Genomic DNA, 15,632 nt, shown 5'->3' on the forward strand with positions numbered 1-15,632 from the left:
ATCTAAACACAACGGAAATTTATCGTTTCGAAACAAATATTTTTAAAATTGTTGGAATAATCTATTGAACGGTTGTTGAAATAATCTGTTATTAAAAAACAGAGTGCAAGCATGGATATCCTATAAATGACTTTATAGGAGTGATTTATAGGATATCTATAAGTGGGAGTAGTGAAGTAAGCAATTGTAAGTCAATTGCTAACCTTTTGCGTTCCTCAAACATAAAACTCAGAAAAAGTGGGGCAAAAAAGCATTCTTAACGATGGTTGCTAATATTTTTGTAACCATGCAATTATAATTAATTATCATATCAAAACGTATTTGATTATCGCGAAAGATGCATTCAAGTGAAAGGCTACATTGATCTGGCTCATTCCTGATATACAATGAAGACAATTGAATATCAGCCCGCTAGGAGTCTGGAGCCCAATATAATGAAGGCGCTGATGTTCAGGGTTAGCATCAATGATCGGCTCTTCACTCCATCTGATTGAGAGAGAGCAGTTTGTTTGATCAGACTTCCACTGAAAATTAGCAATCAGTAGAAGTACGTAAATGAACAGTAACAAAATCGGAAAACGTCAGTATAGAATTACATTTGTATAAACTTGTCTTGACTTGACAGTGTCTTCTTAACGCAAATTACTGGACTCGTTTGGACCAACTAGTGAGCTAATTAACATTATAATAAATTCTGAAAAGTCTGAGTGAATTTTTTTAAAAGAGCCAAAAAATTCTTTAACTGGCCATTCGGAAAAATTTTAAGCGATACTTTTTAAACCAAAATTAAGGTGTATGTTATGTTATGGTTATATTTACCTAAAGTGCGAAATTACTATTATATTCCTGAATAAAAAAATTACTGTCCCATTCAACACTTCGTCCGCTAGAAAGCGGCAGGACACCACGATTATTTGCCCAAAAGATGTGTGTTTTTCTCTTTAGTCCCTGTTTGCATTTCAAGTGGTGGATCAGTAGGTGGTGGACCAGGAACAGCTCAACAACACATACATATAGTAATGTCTTCCGTCGCGTTGCACTAAGTTACAAAAGGTCAAACTGATATCGAATAAGTTTCTGTGTTATAGCATTTACACGTTCTCTTGCAGTATTACTTTGTAAACTGTAAGTTAATCACTTAAGCAACATCAACAGCTCGTATATCACCGGTCATTTTAAGTGCAAGCATCAACTATCATAAAACCGCAATAAATAAAACATAACTTCAAGAATATTTTCAATCTGAGTAATTTTAATTATAATTAATATGCAGTAGTTCAACTATTTTTTATGATTTAATTTTGACATCAACTCAAAAATTTTTAACTTATCTACGCAGCAAGATGTAGCTACAACCCGTATGGACAATTTGACGAGTGGGCTAAGCGCATGCACATGCGAACGGTCGAGCTTAGGCTCTTAACCATAAAGAATTTCATCCTAGTATTTACCGTAAAAGTTACTGTAAAGTTTGTTATTTACTATTTACTGTTATTTACTTATTTCGTTTGAAAAGATCTAATTGTAGTATGCAGAGGAATTTTATGCCTACTTAAGTCCAGCCGAAAACAACCCCAACGATTTGGCAATAATAGAGTTTATTTAAAACTTTGTGAAGCCTCTAAAGTTAAGCCTTCGTACCCGAGCTCTTGTTACATGAGAGTTTCAGTGATATGTATACCACAGATGAGAACAATACCAACGGTAATTCCCTACCGGTTACCACATAACAATCCGAAATCAACATGTTGATATAGCACGTGTAACATTTTCAAAGCTTCAGATTCACTTGGTTGGTCATTTGAACCCAAGCATTTGAATCATTTCGCCTCTGGCAGTATAGTAAGCTAACTCTATCGTAAAAACTATGGCGCTCAGGATGATAAAAATGGAAAAATGATTCCGATACTTCGATTAAATCACTTTCAGTTTAGTCATACGCAGGACGTGTTATGAGTGCTTATGCTGCGTACATTAGTGCAACACTTTGCAAGATATGTGTTTACGTCAAATTTGCGTGGGTGTGTATTGTTTAGTCATACTCATAAATGACTTGGACAAATAAACCACACAGCTATGATACCCTTTATTAATTACGTGGTTACGGTTTCTTTTAAAAGAGTCATTTCGTAGCTTTGCTGTGCATTTGGTTAACAAGCATTTTACCAGACAGGTTTTCAGAGAGAGATTAAAATCATGGAGAATCTTGAAAACCTGGAAAATAGCATCCATAAATCTTTTGACGAAATACAGGTGAGATGTTTTGCTGATACAGTTTTCAAAAATTGGTTGATACTTAGGCAACGTTTTTTGAAATTTTTTATTATTAAACTGCTATGCCGCGTATGGTTTATATAACTAGATGGCACTCATTGAAATTAATCATCTATATGAATGCGGATGCAATATAAAATCAAAGATAATGTAAACGTTAGGGTCAGGGTGTTAATACGGATAATGGAACACTTGATTATTACTGTAGCCTACGACTTTTCCATTAAACAGAAAACCAGGAATAAAACAACTTGAAAACACTGAATATATATTTGATTCTGCGCTTGACAAGACAATAGAGGTTATTACATTAACATTAAACAGCGTCATACAAATATATATAGGCCTAGTGGCATAGTGCCAACAACAGAACGCAAAGTAACATTATTTTAACTCGGGGTGCAACTGAGGTAGGCGTATTTCAACAACTTACCACATTATTGTATTACATCCGTTTGCTATAAAGAGAGGTGTACAAAACAACATTGCGTTGGTATATAGGCTTGTGATAAATATATCAATTAATGTAACATAAAATTGTGTACGACATAGAATTCTCGTCTATCGAATCAGCAAAGCATAACACTTTGTGACGTAATCGATGCTTCCCCTGTGCGTGCATTTTGATTTATTCAGTCCCTTTTTGGTTTCTACGTTCAACGCCGCAACATGTCTTTATGCTGTTGCTGTCACAATGTTCTATCTTGATATATTCGTTCAAAGAAGCTTCAAATATAATCAGATTATACAGTTGTCGAGGTGTACAATTGATTCTAAGATTAAGAGAAGCGAAACAACGACCTGAGACTCATTTATTATCGAGGACTACAATTCAACAAACAAACATTGTAATTGAAGTGGTCGTCCTTATAGGTTAAGGAACGATAAACCCCATTTCATTACAGGCTTATATACAACACGCTGCCATTTGGAAAATTGCAAGTCTGAGTCACGTGGAAAACATCAGCCGGTGATTGGTTTATTTTTTTCAAGTAATTTATGGACCCACCATACCAGCACCATCGAACTTTTATGCTTGTTTGACAATTTGTCATAATCATTTGCATAATTACGTTTCTCTGAAACTCTGTGACGCGCTTTCGCGTGATAACAAGCACAACTTTTTTGTAGATTTTTTAGTTGTTACCGTAATTCCAACGCTGGAGTATAATGCAAATCGCGTGATAGAAATGCAGATGACTTGGCCGGTAGGCCAAGTGCTTTGACTTGTATTCAATACTACAGCACTGTATTGCCAAAATGTCAAAATTGCCGGAAGCATTAAAACTGTTGATTTATTGACACTGTCAAAATTACATCACTTCCGAAAACGATATGAAAATAATTGGAAAGCAGATATTTGTATTCGCATATATGTATATGACACTCATTAGTGCGAATGTAGATATAATCTTGTCTGACTTTCATACATAATTATGACGTATGCTTATATTTTCACAAAATTCAGCCTGGATATGCATGTTATAAGCGTCATGTTTATAACATGTAACGCTAGGCATGATAGCCTATGACTATAAATTCCATATAAAAGTGAAAGCTGCATAAGCTACGTGTAAATTCAAACGTAAACTATCTACATGTGATTTCTGTCATACACGTTTTTCCTTGTGCTGCTGTTGTAGATGCCTTTCAAACCAAAAGTTGTGTTAAGCGTCACCATTATACGTTACAAAGGATTGAAACCGAGGTCTTTCTTCCAAAAAAGTGAGTAACTTACAACAAGTAAATACCGGTATTTTCTAAAGCAACTTGTGCAGCAACCGTAGCCTGTACCGTTTTCCTGTGTCTTTGTTTTAGCATTTAATTACTGGTATGTTTTACATAAAATTGCTTAAGACAGTGTAATAAAATTAGATCTTGTTTTTCCGGACTATATTATGCCAAAAACAAGTTTGTGAAACATAAAACAATGCAGCTTAAATAGTTTGCTTGAAATCTTTCATAAACTCTTTTCAGAGCTCATTTTTCTAGCTATGTAGGCTAACCTATAGCCCAATTAATAGTGTAATAATTTACAATCGATACAAGGTTTACCAGCCTAAAATTTTGTTTAGTTTTCCGCAGTTTCAAGCCTCGTTTTCACGTATCATGCCCAAAACTAGAGCATTTGAAAGAATTTGTTACAACCACTCACACTCACAGTTCGGAAAACCAGGATACTTGCGATGTCAACGAAACCTTTCATTTTGTCATACCGGATGATATTGGGAACGGGGATTTCCCTTTAGAGGTACTAACATCGACGTTCTTTTGGAGTCGAGTAAAAGGAACAATATTTCCATAAGGTTTTTATCATAGATTCATTTGGTTAAACTAGAAGATGTAAAGGATGGATTAGCAAGGATTGATGTATCTCAAACCGCTCTAGGAAAAAAGGAAAACTTAACAATACAGTACGACAAGGTTAGCTGGGTCTTTAATAACCCCATCTAATGATTGTACTCTATTTTCATTATCTTAGTCACCTTATAAAGGCCATGTTTACACTGTGTAATGTGCTAATTTCCCGAAAAATATACGGGATGTAAGCATATTGTTACGGGATAACTTTCGTTTGCCCATTTTGTACAAATTGTCCCCGAAAATTACATTGCCGATAATTACCCTACACTTGCATTTGTAAACACTCTTGTACCTTGTGCAATAGTAGCCCAAGTTGGCCAAGTGGTTTTTAATGACAAATCTAATGACGTAGCTAATAATGACGTATCTTTAACTGTTGTTTTTTCTTTAGTACCACGGTGACGTTGAAATTTCTTATAAGAAACAATTGAGGTAAGCGGCCAGAAACGTACAATATACGTAACTGTCAATACACCCCAATGAATTAATAAGGGCTATTGACGCATTGACAACAAACGATTGTACTGCGTCGTAACTGCCATTCTGACAAAAACAGACACTATTCGTTTCGTCACTATCATCGTTAGCGTAATTTGTGAAATAATAATACATCATCAAATGGCATTCATCAAATCATGTAAGAAGAATCATAATTTCACAACCCAGAAATATCTTGGACTTAACTAAACACAATCCATTACACAAACTCTTAAATTATCCTAGAAAGTATGAACAAAATTTAACGTAACGCTTTAGTTTGAGACCTCGTTTATTTAAATAAAATCATTATGAAAAAATTTGAGAAAAAAAAATAAAACTTTTGAAACTTCGAACATTGTTGGTTCAATTTAAAAATTTTGGTACTTTTGGAAGTAATAACAAATAATAATCAAGAAATTGCCTCAGTTGTGGGATGCTTTACACGTGGTTTAGGACATTCCGGAGTAATAAATAGAAGATAAAAGGACCAGATTATTCTGATAAGCATGTACGCGGTTTTCTTTTAAAAAGCGAAACATTCTCGAATTTCTATTGATGTTATGAGTACTTTCGTTGTGGTGTTGTTTTTAATTAACTAATTTTTGTCAATTCTCATGGATCAATTTGCAAACAATTTCACGTCATAATGATGTTGTGCATTCGAAGGGAAAATCCCGACTTCCGGCTCGGGCTTGGCTTAATTGAGGAAGAGAAAGCGTTTAGGTTGAAGAGGATCCCAAAAGTGTATGATGCCTTGCAAGGGATTATGAAGGACCAGGCTCCGAAGGAACCAACTCAGGTAGAAAGAACAAAGAAGTGCAACCACAACCAACCATTAGTATCAGCATTGGCCGTGTTAAAAACACTAAGTGACGAGGCTACAGAGAAAGCTCTTTCGATAAGATTTGATGCTGGGGGCTAAAGGGAATTACCCTGTTTTGTTTGCTTCGGTTTTCTCCAAAAAACCTCACAAACATTCAATTACTTTACAAAACGTACTGGACTCTGCCCTGCGCAGATTTCAGGCAGACGTATCTAGCAAAACCAATAAACCAATGTTTAAAGTCAATTATTTAATAACTAATAATAATTTAGTTAATTATATTTAATTTATTTATTAGTTTTATTACAATAATTATTATTTCAGGGTAAAATTTTAACGTTTTCTGTCCATAAATGCCTTTATTAACCTTTTTCATATTAACCTTTATTTTTAAGTAACTAATAATTAACTAATGAAACAATTAAGTTTCATTCTTTATAAATTTTTTTAATATTAACCTTCTAGACGCCGATCATATCAGTCGTTGGTTCCGGAGGAGGATATAGGGCTTGTGTCGGGATGTCCGGCGCGATGTCCGCGATAAAAGATGCCGGACTTCTCGACGCACTCACTTACGTATCCGGTCTATCCGGATCGTCATGGTAACGCTTTTAATCCAATGAAGTGCTCTTGCAACTTCGCGAAAAATAACTTCTATTTCTTATGCGCTTAAATTCCAGGTATTTGACCACTGCGTACGCTCGTCGTGGCGTGGAGGCGGACGAGCTGGATGAATTTCATCATGAACTACAAAAGTCTGTTGACTACAACCTCTACGACTCTTTGCTGGACTTTGGATTAGATGAAAAATATTTGTAAGCCTCTGTAAGATGTCTATAACACATAGACAACATAGAGTTGATGGAAATCTTTAACGATTCATATAACCCAATGTAGTGTTTCATCTAACTTTTTGCACATTCAGACACATTTCCTTCCACCTTTTACGGAAACAGCACATTAGATATAGATCGATGAATTAACTATTGCGTTAGTTTGAGACCAAAACGAATTACTTCTTTCATAGGGTAACCTACCACTATTTAAAGAGTTTGTTTGGACAACCAACAACCTTCGTCGATTTTTATGGCTACGCTGTTGGCCACAGGCTGCTTGGAGAAAAGGTGAAAGCATATTATAAATTTAAACACCTAAATCGAATGTAAATAACAAAATCAATGTCTAGAAGTGTGAACGTTTGAAATGTTAACGCGCTGTTAATTCTTGTAGCTTACATTACAAGATAAGTCCTTTACGATTATATTGGAACAGTTTTAAAACCATTTTTAACGACATTTCTTTAAAATATCGGTTTGTAGAAATGGGGTTCTACTCTTTCCGAGTTGGCTGATTACGTTAAGAGTGGAGATGTACCGTTTCTTACGGTTGTAGCGCTGCACGTGAAGGACACGGTCGCATCCAGCGATTTTCACGGTGAGTTTTACAAAAACTATTTACAGAACAGTTTTACAGAACTTTACAAATAAAACCAACTTGAGACAAACCATGAGCAAAACGTGAAAATATAATGTTGCCATCGCTAGGCCACAAAGAGGACGCCATAGAAATCAAAACAAAACCAGAATATAAGCATTTACTATATAGACTATAAGCAACAAATGTTCTGTATCAACTTTTAATTGAACATGTAATTTAAAGTTTTTTCTACCTTTGGTTTAGCTTACGTTGAAAACTGCCCGTTTGAAGTTGGTCTTCCTCATTATGGAATTGGTTTCGAACCATCCAAGTTCGGTTCCGTTTGGAACGAAGGGTTTGAAGTCCGGCAGACTCCCGAGAGCCCGCTTCACTACTATTAGGGAATGTGTGGAAGCGCCTTTGCTGTGCTCCTCAAAGATGTGTTGTTGAGAGGTAGTGAAGATCAGGAACAGTTCCTTCATGATATCGGTGAGGTTTCATTCCTGCTTAAGTGTAGTCCTATAAGTGTTCAAACAATATTTAGCTCAGAAGTGCCTATGCAATATGTCAATCTCAAAGTTGCATATCATAAACTCATCATCATAAACACGTAAACATCATCGTAAACATCGTAAATAGTAAACATCATAAACCTTCTTTCGATATTTATTTAAAATCAATTTTTCGTTTATTTGTCGAACAAGCAAGACGTTCTATTGTGTTATTATATGTTTTGTCACGCAAAACGCAGATTTTTAAGCCAGGTCTGTAGCTCCTTTCACAGCGAACCGCCACACCAGAGTCACACCTGAGTGCTGCTGAGAACTTATATTTAAAAACTGAACACAATATAGTCGTCGACTTAAAGTTGAAATTTAGAAGAGGAACGATCACTATAAAAGCATAGAGCAGAGAAAACGACCTGTCGCCAACACACGCTAACCGAACTACCTTGACATAGCTAAATGTCTAGATCAGGAAAGCGACAAGATATCAATATAATCAGTAAGAACAAGAGAAGCTAGCAGCATAATGGGGAGGTGCGGGGAACAAAATGCGACCAAAAAAAATACAATACCATACTATATATACTGTAAGAAACGCTACAAATCACAGAAAAAAAGGTAGGCCTACAGCAAAAAAATATATAAGCCACAAAGCATGCAAACAAACCAAACTTATGCTGCACAAACGAAACACACAAAGAATAAGTAAAGTGTAATGAAAAACTCTTGATATATCAAAGAAACATATAAAACAGTAAATTAAAATATAATAACTCGAAAGTGCTGAAACATGTTCAATTCTGGTGAAGTGTGGTCACATTAGTTACAGTTTGGTAAGTCAAACTCGTTGAATATTTTTTGTTTAAAACAAACTGAGCAGGTAAAAACCTATGGATAGAATTAGTATTTGATACAAGCGCTTCTGTATCTGTCGATCAACTTCAATTGCCGTCAAAGTAGCTTGAAAGCTCAAAACGTTTGGTTTGAGAAAATATCTGGTTTGCCATTGCTCTAGCTTTTACTATTTACTGTATTCCTTAATAATTGCACTCACTAGATTTAAAGATGAAGGTTTAAACTTTTCAAATTTTTAGGTTTTATTTTATTATTAATTTATTCATTAATTTATTTTTTCTTTTGAAGATGAACTCAGAGATCGGAGTCATCATGAAAAAATGGAGGTGAAGTTAACGCACAGTTAACGCTATTTCTGGGGAAATTAGGTTTGAGAGAAAAACGTAAAAACTTTTACATTTTTGTATAGAAACCGACTTCATGCGGCAATGGTTTTGGAGATTTGTTTCGAAAAACCTTCGATGCATTTCTGGAGTAAGTTTTACAAATTTTGTTAAAGTGTCTTAATTTAACTAGATACTGCAAACCCTAAAACTAATTAGCCTAGTTTGGTGTAAAACAACGTCTTTTTCGAAACGAAATATTTTTGGACAACATTATAGGCCTACAACGTTAAGCCACAAACTCAATATTCGACTTATATTTTTACAGGAAACTGGGAATAGCTGGCAGTAGAAATGGTTGGTTAAAACGCACGGCTGAAATCTTTAACATCTCTCGAAATTACGCTTCGATCAAAGCATTTCAGCTAAACCCCTTTCCAGTTGCTGAACCGCATTCAGGTAAACGAATAAACAGAACGATCGCGCTAACTTTGTTAACTATTACACAGCATAGCATGAATGAATGAATAAATAGATAAATAATAATGAAATAAATATAAACATCCAAGTAAATAAAAGCATTCACGATTTTTAAGAGGAAGAGCGGTCGGTGTTGGAAGAATTCGGAATTCGAAAAGCGAAACCAATGTCTACTGAAGACGAGATAATATCAATTGTGGATGCAGGTTTGTGCTTAAGACATAAACTAGCGATGTATGACACGATTCTTCTTTCTTTTTAACGCTTGACTTTGGCGACCGCCAAGAAATGTTTGGAGACCACAATTTGGATTGATTGAACCTCAAATTATTGTCGATGTAAAAGTATAAAGATTGAACCGTTGGACCAATTTTTACAGGCCGTTTAGGCCCCCGAAATTACCTTAAAAAACACTGGACGCGACTATTTATAACTCAACTGATTTTGGATCAGTTTCTCTGGAAAGCTGAATCTTATTGGAAATAGCTAACTAGTAGAATGATGAATTGCTAACTAATTGCGATAAAATAAAAACAGGTGTTTTGAAAAATGTCTGCGTGGAAGCGGTGATGAGACCACAGCGGACATCTGATCTGGTTCTGGTGATGGATTTCAACGAATATGACTCCGACAATTTCTTTGACTACATGGTAACATTTTGACTACAGTTTCAATACCAAATTACTTGTATTTCAAAACGATTTTTTACCAAATCCTACCACCCTCCACAAAGTAAAGTGTTGGCAAATACTTTTTTTCTTAGGTTATCCGTCAAGGCAAACAAGGTACATATTGTAACCCTCTCCCTTCTAACAATTGAAACCTAACCCTTATTCTAATTCTTAGAATAATCGGGTTTGAATTGTCGAGATAAATTTTCCTTGCAAAGGTTGAATACACTTACCCTTGCAGCATAACAACCAGTTGAACCACTTGTTTGGAACCATTGGAAGACCTTCAGTTTAAGCTTTTCAACTCAAAGCTTTTCAATTAAAATGCATCAACCCATATAAAATTTTAATCATATTGCCATTTTGCCTTGATTCGTTAAATTTTTTGAGTTTCCCGGAATTTTTAATTGAACAATTTTTTATTGTTATCGATAATTTTTTCACATTTTTAGCCGCTCCTGGAAGCTGCAAAGCAGTCCTGGCAACAAGGCATCCGCTTTCCTCCTGTGGACTTCAAGACAGTCGTAAATCTTCCTCCTAAAGAACTTCTCGTGTTTGAAAGCACAGACGATGAATGTCCTACCGTGATGTGGTTTACTCTCTGCAACAAGAAGTTCAGGAGCCTTAAAGATTACAAACCGCCACGTGGAGGTGCTATTGAGTCCTTAATGCCTTCCTTTCAAGTAGTTAAAATGAGCTGTCCAAGTGCTGCTTAAATTTAGTAATAAGTTTAAACAAATTAAGTTTGTTTGCATTAAAAAGACTTTTTAAAGGTAACTAACTACTCATGGTAAACTATTGACTATTAGCTGCACGAAAACAACGATTTTGAACTCAGTTGCTGCGATTTTGAACTCAATTTTGTTCTTCTCGCGAATATATATAACAGACGTCAGAAAACACAAAGCTTTCAACGATTTTTCCGTTTTCGACAAAGGCAGCGCCTACAAGACCTTCCATTTGCATTACAACAAGTACCAGTTTGACCGACTCCATTCTCTCATGTATTACAACGTCTCATCCAATATAGAGGTATAAACACGCATGACGTCACATGCAACTTTGAGCATTTGTTGGTGTAAACGTGCATATACCGATACTTCAAGTATGAAATAGAGCCTGTTATGTTTATTGTAACAAATGGAATGGGTTGTAGCTCTACTAGACTTTTTACTTTTGCAGGAAATAAAGGTGCAAATCGCAAAGGCTGTTGCCAGGAAGGAGCGAAGGCTGAGCAAATTGAACAACAACCTGTAAATTTGCATCCATTGTTGTACAGCAGTTGACGTTTTTGTAATGGATGCTATTATTGTGGTGTAGTAATGGTGTTATTTGTGCCGTAATATTTATAATCCTGTTAAGCACAGTGTGAAGTAGCATAAAATTAAGCCAGTATAAGTAATTGTATATAAGGTATTTAATAAAATATAAAAAGACCGTAAATAATACGCTTGCTGCAGTTTCTCACATCGAAGCAAATACACAAAAGTTTCAAGTTTGTTAGCGCACATCCGGCTTTTTAGCCTTGCGCAATACACTTATCAGTTCTCTATTGCGACAAACATAGTCTGTAGTTTAACGAGATGTTTAACGAAGCATTCTTAAGTCGATAATACCATTTAAGCTTTACAAGCATTTGACAAACAACCAACGAGAAGGAAAGCCCCCGTTAATAAATAACCCGGCTACAAGCAAGATGGTGCAAGGCGAGAACAAATAAGAAACTACAACGTCAGAACTTGACTATGACAGAATGCTTTAACTAAAATTGGAAAAGACGTAATGGACACATTTAACCGGCGATTCTAATCTGAAACTAATTTTTCATGGCACGGTTATACATTAAACCCATTAACAAAAGATGACGACATAATAGGGAACTGCTGAAATCGATAAGCGTGACGTAGTTTCGAAACTGGTCATTGACCATGTGCTTGTCCGTTATGTCAATAACATCGGCCACAATGTTTCAAGTTAATATCTATTCAAGATCAAAATATATATCAAATATTAAATACTTAAAGAAAACATAAAAACACTATCTCGTTTGTATATTAGTTCAAGGTGGAAGTTGTTTGTCGTTTATCAATATATTTGCTTAAATTTACGTCAGGGGGAATTATTTATCGATCGGCACCCGTTTCATTGTGTGCAGAATGGTGGCATTATTCGTTCACAGGTGCACAACACGTAGTGCAGGCGTTATAATGGAAAAAAACCTTCTACGGTTTTGCAAAAACAGAAAACTGCCGATTTCTATGGAACTGTTTAACCTAAATTTTACATAAAATACGCGTCATTGTATTCCCAACCAGTTCTGCTGCAAAGACCCTGCCCGCTATCAATGTGAAGATTTAGGTTTTTGTTTTGCTTTTGTCTTTGGCGATTACCCTGTTTTATCTCGTCAGTGTATGCACTTCACAAGTTGCCTGCAATGGGTTGAATTTGAAATACGGAAACCTCTTCAACACAAAAGAGAATATCTTTTGTCTTAAACCTAATTCCTGTTACGTTGATTGACGTTTGCACTCATGAGTCTCTAATCCCGCGATTGTAAAGTTGATTCGAGTTGAGCGTAGTTTGAGTAACGTTGTACCGGCACAAACTGAAATTTGATCCCACGTCGAAGTGAGATTTTAATTCAATCAATTGATGGTTTTTATTTCATTCCAATGTTCCGCATCTATCTTTCGGTGCTATCGCCAAACCCTTATTTCTTGTAGTTAACAAGAGACTTGTTTGTTTTGTAAGAGGACCGCTGTCTTCAACGCTGATGTGCAAGAGAAATAATGAATTGCACTTGTTTTAAACTTTTAACTAAATTGGGGGTTATTAAAGGAAGCATTTATTACTTGTAGTAAGAATTCCAATTTGTTTTCTTTCAGGTTTGCGCTTTGCTCATCATGTAACTTTCTCACTCAACAGAAAGTGAGATAAATAGGAGAAATTGCATCCTAATAACTGAAAAAGAACCGAGCTTGTAGATCATTTTTCATTCCAAAATATTTAACGCCCCCGCATATATCCCCATATACTTCCTGTTTTTTTGTGGCGGAGTTTTCCAGTCAACATTGTTATATCTGAAAGTAAACCGAAACTACTGTATGGGACAGGAGAACAATTGTGGTTTTTATCAGAAAGAGCAGAACTTTAACAACTTCGAGAAACCTAATAAACGCACTCTACAAACAAGTCGCCTATTCCTTTTTCTCCTTTATTATGCTACTGTATATGCCTATATGGTTATCACAATGGCCCCCTCCAATTGTCACAAAACTCAAAAAGACTTTTTTAATGCATTGCTGTCATTTTCTATATTAGTATACCGTGTTCTGCTAACACGTTATTGCTCTACTGGGAACATTGGCAAGTATGCTGTGTTTTTCGCATCGGCGTGTAGTTAATGTTGTGCCTGTTTTGTTGTTGGTCAACCGATCGCAAGAGACCGGCACCTACATTTTCTGATAAACATATAAACAGAATCGATGGATGTACTGATAGAGAACAGGATTAGAGCGTCGTGAAGGAAGAGAAATGAGCAAAAGGCCTATAATCCATCCAGTGGTTTTAACTTTGTTGTCTTGTTTATTGCTTCACGAAAGTGATAATATTAGCACCTATAGTCCAACTATGCTTACTACGTTAGAAGAATGTTGTTTACAGAAAAAGATTTCGTTTAAAATGTAAGAGATTAAGTGAGTATTTATTCTAATGCCTTCTCTTAATGTCGTTTGGCTTGAGACTGTCAACTACAAAATAAAGTTCTAACTTCAATGTAGTCGTACATGCAGTCATGTCGTACAACTAAAACATACTTTTCGACTGTGTCAATAGAAAAGATAAATGTGAAAACCCGACGGTAGATTAACAAATACGTGAGCGTTTTACATGAACGTGAAAACATGAACATTTACTAACAAACTTCTTTATAGTTAAGGGTGGTTGAACCGTGTTAGCCCAGTACATGATAAAATATAAAAGCAGAGGTTTATGGCAGCACTCCAGGGGTAAATTTTTATTTACTCGACACAAGCTCACTAAAGCATCAGCTTGCTTCATCAGACCTATTATGAGATGGCTTTAGTAACAGTTTTTACAAAGGCAAGGTCTAAAACTAGTGCAGCATTCGCATTTCTACGCCATATTGCTACTTCACATGTCTCGTTTCCTTACATTATTTCTTTTCTGATATTAGAATCTAATTCATTTTTAAGTCGTGTTTTGCTCGTAATTGTGACCAATTACTTTTTAAACACACTTGAAATGTCTTTAAACTTGAGTTTTTCTCAAGTACAAGTACTCTAAGTACCTCCAATACTTCCAAGATTAGCCAGTAAGCGATAGCGAGTTGCTGACAAGTGACGTGACGTAATTCGTGTAAAAACTGCTCTCTCGTTTTGAGAAAAAAGGAAAAAAGTCCCGGGAACGTTTTTAAAAGCACGTTTAGTTAGGTCGAAGCCAAAGGTTACGTTACGGAACTAGAAAATGGTCAAGGGCTGGAGTCAGACAAGCACCGATCCAACTGAAGCTATTAGTTGAATTTATCATTAAAAGTTTCCGCTGAAAACTTTCTCAGCTTTTAGTGTCACGTTGCTATGAAACGGATATCGTAAAAACGTAGTTTGAAGTGTTTGCGCACTGTGTGGTTCTAGCTTTTATGACGCTCATATTCAGATAGTTAACTTCATTGCTAACGCCTTGACTTCTAGATAACCTACTAGTAGCTTGCAAGCGTTGGGTTAAATATGGACTGCGATTTGTTTAGTAGCCGTCTAGAAAGCTATCATTTCCCGTGAATGATATCAGGTTATTTATGGTATCGGTCATAATATCACGTTTGTGACGTAGCTGAAATCTATCATTCATAACAGCCGCAGCCGAAACAAGCCTACGCAATTAATCGTTGTAACAATTTGCTGTAACTACAAGACAGTCCCTTTAAATGACTTTTTGCGGTATTAGAAGGCATATTTCCAACTCAAACCGCATTTTAACTTGCGTGATGGATCAATCATGTTGTTTTGCTGGTACCGTATTTGTTTGGCTGTGTTCAAATCGACGTTGTTTGCCAGGGCATTTATGACCAGTGCTGTGTGCTAGGGTACCGATCAGTTTGTTGGTGTAGCGCAAAATGAACAGAGATTGCGGCAGGTAGACCTAGGTTATTGGCAGCAGCACAGAATTGTCCTGACCAAACCGATTCAAGGTTGAAGTATGATTACGAATGCAGAACTATTAGGCCTGTGCAATGTAAGAAATCCGATAGAGAATTGATGAGAAATTTATTTATGTCAAAAATGGAAAGCCCCATGCCAGAAATAAAAACATTTAAACTCCATTACGTGGCGTACGGATTTTAGCCTTGGGTACTATCAAGGCCCATTGCGTACGATGTAGATGCTGAAAAATGTTAATGGCCAACGAGCCGTGACGTTCAAGA

General features: G+C 35.9%; 1 pseudogene across 1 annotated transcript; it reads left to right on the top strand.

Annotated features, from left to right (window-relative positions):
* The first annotated feature begins 1,867 nt into the window (after positions 1-1,867).
* LOC143452046 (cytosolic phospholipase A2-like) lies at positions 1,868-11,635 on the top strand (annotated as a pseudogene). Its single transcript, XR_013114939.1, has 19 exons — positions 1,868-2,253; positions 3,918-3,999; positions 4,350-4,525; positions 4,594-4,698; positions 5,030-5,070; positions 5,785-5,917; positions 6,407-6,543; positions 6,622-6,756; positions 6,969-7,065; positions 7,261-7,375; positions 7,622-7,846; positions 9,007-9,044; positions 9,128-9,192; positions 9,370-9,500; positions 9,638-9,727; positions 10,059-10,171; positions 10,645-10,843; positions 11,082-11,224; positions 11,375-11,635. The product of XR_013114939.1 is annotated as a cytosolic phospholipase A2-like (transcript).
* Positions 11,636-15,632: the final 3,997 nt, after the last annotated feature.

The sequence above is a fragment of the Clavelina lepadiformis genome, chromosome 4 (genome assembly GCF_947623445.1).
Source record: "Clavelina lepadiformis chromosome 4, kaClaLepa1.1, whole genome shotgun sequence".
Taxonomy (NCBI): domain Eukaryota; kingdom Metazoa; phylum Chordata; class Ascidiacea; order Aplousobranchia; family Clavelinidae; genus Clavelina; species Clavelina lepadiformis.